The sequence below is a fragment of the Tursiops truncatus genome, chromosome 13 (assembly GCF_011762595.2).
Source record: "Tursiops truncatus isolate mTurTru1 chromosome 13, mTurTru1.mat.Y, whole genome shotgun sequence".
NCBI classification, from domain to species: Eukaryota; Metazoa; Chordata; class Mammalia; order Artiodactyla; family Delphinidae; genus Tursiops; species Tursiops truncatus.
Window position 1 is genome coordinate 40,594,109 of NC_047046.1, and position 12,665 is coordinate 40,606,773.

General features: G+C 43.3%; 1 long non-coding RNA gene across 1 annotated transcript in view; it reads left to right on the forward strand.

Moving 5' to 3' along the window:
• The first annotated feature begins 449 nt into the window (after window positions 1-449).
• Window positions 450-12,665, forward strand: part of LOC141276259 (uncharacterized) — a 110,386-nt gene continuing 98,170 nt past the window's right edge. Inside the window, exon 1 of the long non-coding RNA XR_012325528.1 lies at window positions 450-560. This is a non-coding gene — a long non-coding RNA (uncharacterized lncRNA). The remainder of the gene's footprint in view (window positions 561-12,665) is intronic.

Genomic DNA, 12,665 nt, shown 5'->3' on the forward strand with positions numbered 1-12,665 from the left:
TCAGGAGGCCACGGGCTTCGGCAGGGTCCAAAGGTCACCCAGCGGACACTCGCGCATGCCCAGTTGGAGGGGCGGGCCTCTCCAGTCAACCCGCTCAGCTTGAATTAAGCGCAGCTGACTCCAAGTTTCTAGAAAACAACTCGGGCAAACAACCTATTGTTTAGGCTCCCTGCCTCTTGGAGGACGTGCAAGCCTTAAATGACCTTGATTAGTGAAGGCAGGTGAAGTGGATTTAACCCGTGGTTTTAAGTGGAGTCGCTGAGGCCAGGCAGAGTGGACCGGGCTGTCTGAGTCGCTCCGCATCCTTCCAGGCCAAGCGCCGCATTCTTACCTCCACCGGAGCAGTCGCCACGGTCATAGTTCGCTCTCTGCCCCGAGACTGCCTTCTTTAGGGGGCTAAGGTTCAGGTTCCAGCCACGTTCAGTGGGTGCCTGTCGGTTCCCGCCGCCGCGCCCCTCCACAACCCTGGGAGACGTCGCCATTAACGCTTCAGGGATGACGGGAATAGGTTCCAGCGCCAACAAACCTGATGCAAGGCCCGGGGATGAGCGGGGCTTCAGGTACGCGTGGTTTATAGCGGGCTCTTTAGGAAAACCGAGGGGAGAGAGGGCGGCAGGGGAGGGAGGGAAGGAGTTGAGCAAAGTGTGGTCTCAGGTCAACCCAGTCCTGGCCTGCGGAGGGGGGAGGGCTGGGGACAGGTCCTCTGGAGAAGTTGTTTAGGAAAACCGAGGGGAGAGAGGGCGGCAGGCGAGGGAGGGAAGGAGTTGAGCAAAGTGTGGTCTCAGGCCAACCCAGTCCTGGCCTGTGGAGGGGGGAGGGCTGGGGACAGGTCCTCTGGAGAAGTTGTCCCACTGCGGCCAAGGAGTCGGGCTTTTTACCCCAGAATTGGTCCCTGGCCGAGGGGGAGGGGCCGTGGGTGTGGGTGACATCATCCTCCAGGCTCTGGGCCAACACGGTGGCCACAGTGGAGCAGGTCGGGCACCTGGCAGTCAGTATGTGGGGGGCCCCACGTGAGCCCAGGTGTCCTGACTTCACTGCTCGCTTTCGCTTTCGGAGGCAGCACCAACCCCCTACGCTTCCTTTGAAGGTATTTGGAAGGATACTCTGTGAGATGGGCCTGCAGAAATTATTTGGGTCTGATCATTGAAACTTTCAATAGCATCCTTTTAATTCTTTAAAAAATATTTAATTTTATTCTTATGCTCTTCTGTATATTCAAATTGTCTGCAAGTCACAGGAAAAAAAAAAGAAAGGTATGTCTGTATTGTAATTGGGCAAAGGCCGACTCTCATACTGTCCCTTGACATTGGTTCAGAACAGGAGAGAATGCTCCTTTGGGAATAGAAGTGAGGCCCAAATAAAGTTTATTCTTAGGCAGTAGAAACCATACAGACCTTTGAGGAGTGGATTGATATTATTGGAAAGTATTTCTGGATATTGTGTGGCAGTGGTTTGAAGAAAGAGCTAGAAGATGAGGGATGGGCATCTGGGAGAAGAGTTACAATTGTTCAACAAGAGATGACAAAAGGTAGGGCCCTGGTGACCGAGATGACATCTTTGGAGATGGAATGGAAAGGATTCGGTGACTGGATGTAAGCAACAAAACAGGAAGGATCGAATTGAGGTTGGACATTTCTTGAATGGGTGATCAGGAGGTTGTTGGTACCATTAATTAAATGGAGAAACTGGGGACAGGTTTTGGAGGTCGATTTTTGAGTTCAGTTTTACGTGTTGGGTTTGAGATAAGGGATGGAAATGCTAAGTGAGGATGTTTAAAGAAAGATGGAAGTAAATCAGAGAATTCTGAGGAGTGCGGGCTGGGCACATACACTGGGGACTCATCAGCTGTAAATTCAGTATGAGGAAGAAATAGAAGGGGAGTAGCTTAACTAGTGGGGAGACACAGAGCGAGGCAGGAACTGGCTGGCAGCTCAGACCCTGGGGAATCTCTGAATTCAAGGATCAGGTTGAGGAAGAGAAGCCACTGCCAGAAACTGGGAGGGAACAGCGTTCTGAAACTCAAGTGAGGAGTGAGATTTAGGAAGAGGTTGATCAAGATCCTCCACGGAGGTGAAGTATGACTAGGATTGCCAGGTAAAATACAGGGTGCCCAGTTAAATTTGCATTTCAGATAAACAGTGAAAAAATTTTTAGTATGAGTATGTCCCATGCAGTGTTTAGGACATACTTATGTTGGGGACTTCCAAGTATTGCATTGGGCCTACTTACGAATAAAATACTTACAAAATAGAATAACAAATAAAAATTGTTAATCTGGAATTACATTGAGCTGGGCATCTTGTAATTTTGTTTGCTAACTCTGACAACCCTAAAACGACTTGAACAGAAGGAAGTCATTAGTGAACTCGCTGCTCTGTCCCAATGAGCTCAGTTCTCTTAGCCCCTCTTTTACATGTGGGTGAGATGACAGGAGCCCCAGAAAAGGGGCCTGGTTCTATTGTTAATAAGGCTCCAGGTTCTGTTTCCTACACACCTGCCCAAATTTCCTTCTCCGTTCTGTTGTATCTTTGCCTCCAACTTCACCATCACCTCTCTGCCTGTGCCCTCTGAATTTACTGCTTCATTGGTCTTCCTTGGTGTCTGGAGGTCGTGCAACACTGGGCAGTCCTTTTTCACCCATGTTCACCACTTCAGGAGGGCAGCTAGGACTGTGAGAGTTTAAGAGTCTGTATTAGATGAGCAACTAGAATGGATGAATTTAAACTACTTTGTCAATAGCTTGTGTGGTGAAGATACAGGATGCTAGGTTGAGGACAGAAGCAGGTTAAGAAAACTTAAATGTTTCTGACTTCAGAGGGGCAAGAGCAGAGTGAAAGGATAGCAAAGCTGATGGGGCATTTTAAGAAAAGACTCAAGCAAAACAGTTGGGGTAGAGGGAGGCAGTGTGGGGAGATAGTCTTGAAGAAGAGACAACAGGAAAGGAGACAGTAGATGAAGATAAAGACACATTTTGATGGGGAGGAGAGACTTGAGGAGCTCACATGAATTGCTTTTATTTTCTCAGTGAAAGGGGAATTGACCTTATTGGTTATGATATCGAGTTGGTAGGCAATTTGGGAGTCTGGAAAAAAGTGCATATATTTGATTTTTACTAGCTTGAGTTACAAAGGTTGGATTTTTTTCCCCTGATATTTGACTTCAACTTCTGGAGACTTCCTTACACACGGGATACGAAATATATTACTGTTGTGTGCCTATGCTTTATTGTCACCCATGGGTGACTCACCAGTTCACTTGATATTGCCCCTTAATAGGAACCAGTTAGCATGTTTGCAAGTGGGACAGATCTGTGTGACCTTAGGGTCTGCAGTGCCTTCCCTCAGTGTCACAGGACATAAAGTGAGACCACCAGAAAACATCTGCAATTAATGCTGATCTAATTAAGTTCTTTATGGGGTGGTGGTATATTTTCATACCCACGCCGGAGAACCTCCTTCTGTCTTTCTACTACTACTTGTGAAAACTGCTACCCCAGACTCTAAGGGTTAAAATGGTGCTGGGCACACCTACAAGGATGGCTATAAAATCAAAAAATGAAAAATAACAAGTGTTGGTGAGGAAGTAGAAAAATTGGAACCCTCATGCATTGCTAGTGAGAATGAAAAATGGTGCAGATGCTACGGAAAACAGTTTGGCAGTTCAGTTCCTCAAAAAGCTAAACATAGAATTACCATATGACCTGGCAATTCCAATCCTAGGTATATACACAAAGGAATTAAAAGCAGAGACTTGAACAGGTACTTGTGCACTCATGTTGATTGCAGCATTATTCACAATAGCCAAAAAGTGGAAACAACCCAAATGTCCACCAACAGATTAATAGGTAAATAAAATGTGGTATATATACAATGGAATATTACTCGGCTTTAGAAATTCTGACACATGCTACAACATGGATAAACCTTGAAAACATTGCTAAGTGAAATAAGCCATTTATGTAAGGACAAATATTGTATGATTCCACTTATATGAGGCACCTAGAAGAGGCAAATTCATAGAGACAGAAAGTGGAATAGTAGTTACCAGGAGCTGGGGGGAGTGGTATGGGGTGTTATTGCTTAAAGGTTAGAGAGTTTCTGTTGGGGTGATGAAAAAGTTTTGGAAATAGTGATGGTGGTTGCATAACATTGCAAATGTACTTAATGCCACTGAACGGTATGTTTGAAAATGGTTAAAACGGCAAATTGTACATTATATATATATATTTCACCACAACTTAAAAACATAATATTTTAACGTACCCCAAACCATTAAATTGTACACTTAAAATGGGTGAATTGCATGGTATGTGAATTATATCTCAATAAAGTAGTTGCTTATACCTTAGGGACACAGTTCCTTCACTCTGCATTCAGGCCACAGGGACCATGAAAAACCTGAACTGGAAAAATAATAAAGTGTGAGTCATGGGGGAGGGAGATTTCTTCACAGCTTGAAGAGATTCAGATAATTAACTCAGAAACTTGCCATGCTTAAGAGACTGAAGGCCGTGGGATATGACAGAGGAAGAGTGGGTGGCTCAGAATCCTATTTTGTATTGTATTTCATACTGTTATGAGTAGGGTTATTCTACTGAAAGGCTTTAGAGAGAAAGCTACCAGCATGAACTTCTTTAGAGAGAAGTCAACCACAGTCAGGATTTAGTAGGTTTGGGGTTGTCGTTTAAGGGTAGCCACCTGTTGGGTGTCAACCTGAGCTGTCACTGGCCTGAAAAGCAGCAACGTGAGTTTGAGTTGAGTCTCATGAGCCCTGTTGCCCTGCTGTTCTGTGTGATAATATGTCTGGGCTGGAGGCTGATGGATTTTTTTTTAAAATGTGCATTTGGAGTTACAGGTGAGGCCATCCAGAATGTCCACAGTGTCACTAGAGGAGATGAAACCATCCGTCCATTCAGCAGCGGCACAAAGCTGCCTACACCAAGAAAATAGCAATACATCCCCAAACAGATCAAACAGCTGCTCATCAATCTGGTGCAAGCTGCAGGTTGCCTGACTAAATTACTGTCGAATAGGCAGATGAGCACGATTTGTCAGTCAGCATTGAGTTTAAATGAGCAGAGATGCCCATAAACCCAGCAATGCAATTGTAATTAAGAATTGCAGGCATCAAGTTTCAACTAGTGCTTTCTTAAGGCAGCAGTGATTGAGCTCTAAGAAGCATATGAGGGATCCAGAGCAGGATTGAAGCCAGGGCCTGGTCCACCTAGAGCCCTCTGCAATTTAAACAGCTCATCATGTAGGACATGTAGGAAAGTGATGTGTAGATGATGGAGAATCCATGAGAATGCAGGCTTTATTTTTCCTGTTTGCTTTAAAAAAATAGTATATATCCCACATATTAAAGGGTGAATAATAATAATAATAAAAGTAATAATGCTAATGCTCTTGAACCTACCACCCAGGTAAAGAGATAGAACATTTTGAATTATTATTATTTTTTAAAATACATGTTATTTTATTTTTTAATTAAATTAAATTAATTTATTTATATTTTTGGCTGCGTGGGGTCTTAGTTGCGGTATGTGGGATCTTAGTTCCCTTACCAGGGATAGAACCCAAGTCCCTGCATTGGAAGGTGGATTCTTTTTTTTTTTTTTTTGAGCTTTTAAAAAATAATGATTAACATTTATTTAGTACTCAGCATTTACCACTATGCCAAAGTAATTTACATACTCATTTAACCCTTACAACAAGCCTGTGAAAGTGGGTACCATTATTATCCCCGTTTTCCAAACAAGGAGATTGAAACTTAGTTTAACTTGCCTAATCAGTGGTGGAGCCAGTATCAAATCCTGCCCCTTATACTTTATATAATCTGAGAATTTATTTGGAGATTCTGGCAGGAGAATTTTATGGTGTGTTTTGAGTGTTGGAAGGTGGATTCTTAACCACTGGACCACCAGGGCAGTCCCCATTTTGAATTATTTTAATGGTGGTTGGAATCATTATGAGAATTGACATAACGTCTGCAAGCTGAGTGGAATGGAATTCAGCAAATGTTAAGTGCTGACGAGTTGGTACTGGGGCATATAAAGATGAATTAAAACAGGTTTTATAATCTGGAAGGGAGAATAAGATGATAACACGATTAGCTTTGCATCACATGAATTCGCGAGAAGAATAGAGGTATCTTAAGAGAGGTATGCCATGTTATAGGGGTTCAGAAGAGGTTGGATCAGGTTAGGTGGGGAGGAGCTCAGAGGAACCTATGTGAAGAAAGTGGCACCTGAGCTGGACATCAGAGATAAGCGGGAGTTTTACAAGATGAGAGAGGGTGGGAGGGAGGGCATTTCAAGTGGAGGGACCTAACACAAGTGAAGACATAAAGTCTCAGGCCTATAAAATAATAATTTCTCTAGAATAAGAGAATAGTGGAATATAAGATTGGACTACTGTCCTGCGCCAATTTCTTATAAGATTTCCATGTCTTTAGAAAACATTCCATCCTCGAAGGGCTAACTTTCCTTGTTACCTGAAAACTTAAGGAATAGCACACCCAGAGTCAATCCTATTTAGGAAGATGTGGGCAGTAAAATTGGTGGTTTTGGCTATTCATCATCTATTCTGACTTAACAGAAGTTTTGGGCAAACACCTCTTCCCCAGTATTAGCCTATGTCATGTGGCATGGGGTTGGCTCTATGTTTTTAGCTCCAAGGTTAAACCTCCTAGCTATAGTTGATTGGTTCAGATAAAGGCAAGTAACCTAGTTAGGTCCAGTGAGAGCAAGGCCCAGGGCTTTGCAGATGCTGTAAGGAAGTTGAACATTTTCTTCCCTGCTAACCATAAAGCTGAGACAATGTGAGGGCTAGGGCTTCTGCAGCCATCTTGTCATCATGTGGGGAGAGCTTGGCTCAGAGTGAAGTCAATGCATTGAGGCAGGGTCAATATTGAATATTTGATAAGGGTATGCCATGGACACCATTTGGTATGCTGTACTGGAGTTCTGTCTGGGAGAACTCACAGTTTTTAAGAAAGCTTTATTAATGATGTATTATCTCAGACAAAAATACCATTATGTAATGGTCCATCTATGATTGACATTTTTACATAACCTTGTCATATTGTTCCTAAAAGTATTTACAATAATTTCTTAATATCATCTAAAATCCAGATCATATTCAGTTTTCCCCAGTTGTTTAAAATTTTTTTCTTCATAGTTTGTTTTCTTGAATCAAGATAATACAATTATGGTAGTTTGTTGCCATTAAAAAGAATCCTTTATGCTGGAAACTGTTAGAAACAACTGATGCATGAAGTCATGGGTTCAAGTCCTGGCTCCTCCACTAGCTGGGACCTCAGATAATCCACTTAACCTCTTGACTTGCCTCAGTATATTTAACTCAGAAGGTATTGAGAAGATCCTGTGAAGTGGCAAGTCATCACTGTGTGAATAAATGAGGTTACTTTATATCAACTTGATTAGGCCACAGGGTGCCCAGATATTTGGTCAAACATTATTCTGGGTGTTTCTGCGAGGGTATTTCTGGATGAGATTAGCATTTAAATCTGTAGACTGCAGCCACATAGCACAGGGAGATCAGCTCCGTGCTTTGTGACCACCTAGGGGGTGGGATAGGGAGGGTGGGAGGGCGACGCAAGAGGGAGGGGATATGGGGATATATGTACATGTATAGCTGATTCACTTTTTTATAAAGCAGAAACCAACACACCATTGTAAAGTAATTTACTCCAATAAAGCTGTTAAAAAAAAGTCTGTAGTCTGGGTAAAGTAGATTGCCTTCCTTTATGTGGGTGGGCCATGTCTAATCAGTTGAAGGCCTAAATAGAACAAAAAGGCTGACCTTCCCTTGATAGAGAACTCTTCCTGCCTGATGGCCTTCAAACTGGGGCATTGGTTTTTAGCTGCCTTTGGACTTGAACTGAAAGTTGGCTCTTCCTGCATCTCAAGCCTGCCTGTCTTCAGACTGGAACTACACCATGACCTTCCTGGGTCTCCAGCTTGCTGACTCCTCTTAACATATCTTGGAACTTGCCTCCATAACTGCATGAGGCAATTCCTTATAATAAAGTCTCTTTACACAAACATACACACATACTCACACACACCCCACTGGTTCTGTTTCTCTGGAGAACCCTAACTAACACACTTTGTAAGAAATGCCCACATTCTATGGCCAGTTGCCCCCATCTGCACAGTTCTAGGACATCAGCCCTCCCCTCTTTTCTCAGTCTTCCTCTGTTTTTTTCTTCTCTGAGCTTCCTGAGGGGGTCATCTCACCTGGGTTCTCACAGCCCTCTACTTGTTGCTGTCTGGCTCACAGACCCCCTACTGCAGGTGCTCCTGCCTGTTCCCACTACCCAGAAGGCACAAAATCCTGATAGCTCTGAAGACTCATCACTTAAGTCTTATATCTCACAAAAACCCTCAAGGAAACAGCCCCTCCAGCTTCTGCCTATAGCCTCTTAGTGTAGGGCTCAGACCTAGTCCCGCAGGCTGGACTCAGAGCTGACCCTATGTTGCCATATCTATTTCAGTTTCTCTCCACCTCTACAAGCTCCATTCCTCTAGACAAAAAGATCCTTAGGGCTGCTTGGGGGTTAGCCAGACACTTAATCAGCATTTCAGCTCAACTATGACCTTGGCTCTAGGCCCTTCACATAGTTGGAGCTCAAAATATATCAGTTCTCTCTTCCTTAGGTTTAGAAGTGAGGTGTCAAGACAAGAATGTAGTCATTCTTGCTCCTTCTATGAGTATGTCCGAGGACTAGTTCTGGGTATACAGTCTAGGGAATATTTTCTGAGCACATTTTTGTTGTAGTTTTTAACATCTTTATTGGGGTATAATTGCTTTACAATGGTGTGTTCGTTTCTGCTGTATAACAAAGTGAATCAGCTATACATATACATATATCCCCATATCTCCTCCCTCTTGCGTCTCCCTCCCACCCTCCCTATCCCACCCCTCTAGGTGGTCACAAAGCACTGAGCTGATTTCCCTGTGCTATGTGGCTGCTTCCCACTAGCTATCTGTTTTACATTTGGTAGTGTACATATGTCAAGGCTACTCTCTCCCTTCATCCCAGCTTACCCTTCCCACTCCCCGTGTCCTCAAGTCCATTCTGTACGTCTGCATCTTTATTCCTGTTCTGCCCCTGGGTTCTTCAGACCCTTTTTTTTTTTTTTAGATTCCATATATATGCTGAGCACATTTTTGGATAGAAACCTCCCACTCTATGAACATAATGTAACTGTTTTATGCTATTCTGTTTTCAAAGTGTATATTAGTGACATTTAAAATATATTAGGTTTGATCATACGAAGGTGTTTTTGTAGGTAAAAAAATGATCAAGTATTGGTGATCCCTTATGGCTCAACCTAAGCAAGAATCATTTGTAAATGGGCCAGTTTAATTCTGTCATATCTGTAAGGGAAGAGAACAGGATGGATTGGAAGCAACACTGTAGGGTGCTACTTTACATCCCCTAGTCTTCTCTTCCCCTATCCAGAGCTCCTCCAAGTTTGCATTTACCCTGTGTCGTAACGCTGCTTTCTGACAACCCTGACTCAGTCATCTGATCCAAGCCTGCTCCATCAATAGAGGCCTGAGTTCTAACATCACATTTCACTTCTGAGGAGGTTAGCAGTCTGATTGAGCTTTTCTTGCCCTTAAGTTGTGAATGACTGATAACTTTGTTTAGCATTCTGTACTATCAGTAATGCCATTCACAAATAATTGGATTCTTGCCTCCTCTTGGGCATGTGGTTGGGTCACCTCTCCATCTTTTCCTTTTTTGGCCTCCTTTGGAAGTTAGAAGTAGTCATATGCCTTGACTTGGTTAATAAAATGTGAATGTGAATGACACACACCACTTATAGGAGGAAGCTTTAAGAAGGGGGCCATTTCAAGTACTCCCTTTCAGCAGTAGGGTGGTTGTGAAAGTGCCGGATAAGATGATGCCTCTGTTGGCCTGGATCCCTGAGTGGCTACCACGAGCAGAATCCCATGCCAAGCCATTATTCATGTCCTAGCCAATGAGGTCAACACATGGGATGCGATGGCCCAATCCACACAGTTATTCAGGAACACAAGATCTTCCCACTTAGTGGTTCTCCTGGGGCAGGGTTTGGAAAACTATGGCCTATGGGCCAAATCCAACCTGTTTGTATAAATAAAGTATTATTGGAACACAGGCATTCATTCATTCACATATTGTTAATGGCTGCTGTCCTGCTACAGTGGCAGAGTTGAGTAGTCCTGACAGAGACTACACCCCCAAAAGCCTAAACTATTTACTCTCTGGCCTTTTATAGAAAAGTTTGCTGGTTTCTGCCCCAGGGCCTTGGAGTTTCCCCATGAATTCTCTAAGTTTGGCTGGCAGATGAAGGACAGGAGAGAATAGGAAGGATTGCATGGGTGGTTTTGCAGCCTTTTCCTGAAGGTGGAGTATACCGCTTTGATCCACATACTGATGGCCAGAGCTCAGTCACCTGGCCATATCTCATCACAGTGAGGCTGGGATATGTAGTCTAGCTGTGTGTCTAGGAGGAAAAGACAAACGATTTGGTGAACGATCTCTGCCACATCTGCCTACATGTGCGGTTAGCTTGGCTGCTGTGCTGTCTCCAGTCAGCCCCAGTTGGGGCAGTAGCGTTGAAAATTAGAAGTGATTCCTCTGCTGTTGCACTAAACTTCCTTGTTCTGATCTGCTGCTGTAGTGGAGACTCCTTCTGCAGCCCTGGTCCTCTCTCAGTGATTACCCCACACATACTGGTCCACAGTGACTAGTGTTGCGTAGCGTCTAGCTGAACCGTAGACCTCACTCTGTTCCATTGTTAGAGCTAGTTCTACATCACAGTGCAGGAAACTGTAGTCTGGCCCTGGAAATGTTTTGATCTCATACTTGGAATGCAGAACATAATGGTATCAATCTCTGAAAATCAAGTGAAATCTTGTGGGAGTAGGTTTGGTCCAATGAATAAAATTATATAAAACAATTTCATACTTGACATTTACTGAGAGGGGCTTAACTTTTCCTACATATTTTAGTCTGTTCAGCTGGTATTATTTATTCATGTCTCTTTCCCCATTTGGTTCACGATTTATCTTTTGGGAGCCTAGAATTAAACTGTAAAAATGTATATATGCTAGACACTGTTTTATGTTCCATCTATGGAGAAGTCATCAAACTCTCCAACAGAATAAGATTCAGCCTATTACAGGGGTGATTTAGCTGAAGTAAAATGTAATGTTGAACTCAGAAGCTGGAAAAAATGAGATTTAGGAATATGGAATTGAATAATCAGTTGGTGAAATGATTATTTCATCTTTCAGTCTCCCAGTTGAAAGAATATTAGGACATCAAGGTTATGAATGGCCGGAGCCAAATGAGGGTTCACGATACCCCAAAGGGACAAGACTGGTGTCTGGTTCCAGTGATAACAGATTTCTCCCTGACACTGACAGAGTTAACTAAAAGAAATTCAGTGTTCCGTGTCATATCCTCTTGTTGCATGATCATATTTTGTGGTAGGGAAAGAATTAGTGTATAACAAATTAAAACAGGGCAGTTTCTGATACCACTGTGACTAAACGTTTCCTCAGATATGGCATAGATGAGGGGAAGCTCATGCACAAAAAACATGAATGGGAATTCTACAAGAGACGTGGTTTGGGGAGGGAAATTAGAGAAGGAAGACCCAGAGAGTGAATGTGAAAAGTCCAGATCCATGTATGAGTTTACTAGGGCTGATGTGACAAATTACCATAAACTGAGTGGCTTGAAACATCAGAAATTTGTTCTTTCCTAGTTCTGGAGGCTAGACGTCTGAAATCAAGGAGTCTACAGGGCCACACTCTCTCTGAAGGCTCTCGGGGAGGATCCCTCCTTGCTTCTTCCTAGCTTCTGGCTGCTGGCAGTCCTTGGCATTCTTTGCTTTGTGGATGCTTCACTCCAGTCTCTGCCTCCGTCGTCTGAGTGTGTGTGCGTGTGCGTGTGCGTATGTGTGTGTTTCTCATAAGGATATCAGTTACATTGGATTAGGGTCTGTCCTCATCCAGTGTTACCTAATCTTAACTTGATTACATCTGCAAAGACCCTATTTCCAAATAAGTCCACATCCACAGGTTCTAGGGGTTAGATATCTTAATATCTTTTGGGGGGGCACAATTCAATCCACAACAATCAGTAACCAAAGTTGTCTATGATAGTATCATGAGATGGGTGGAACAGTCGACAGGAGGGAAATGACCATCACATAAAATGCAAAACAAGGGAGAAAACGCATCTTCAGTAGGGTTGATAATACAGTAACAGCTTATCACTTTCCCTATACCAGCCTTCTGAGAGCTTTACATGTGTTATTTAATTCTCACAAAGATCCTATGATATAGGTATTTTAGCCCATTTTACAGGTAAGGGAATTGAGGCGGAATTGAGAACCAAAAGACCCATGAAAATAACTGGAAGGGGTGCTTTGCGTGGTGGTAGATCTCAGGTGAGGTCAGCATAGTGCATCCAGAGCAGAGGTAGCTGCCTGGCCAGAGCAATTTGGGGAACCAGCAAAGCTGCCTTGACTGGAGGCTTCCCCACCTTTAGATTTTACTGCATACTTGAGTCTGCCTGAAATTCCACAATAGAAACTTTATTCATTGAGCCAAAGGTTTAGATCCCAGCTAGTCTGG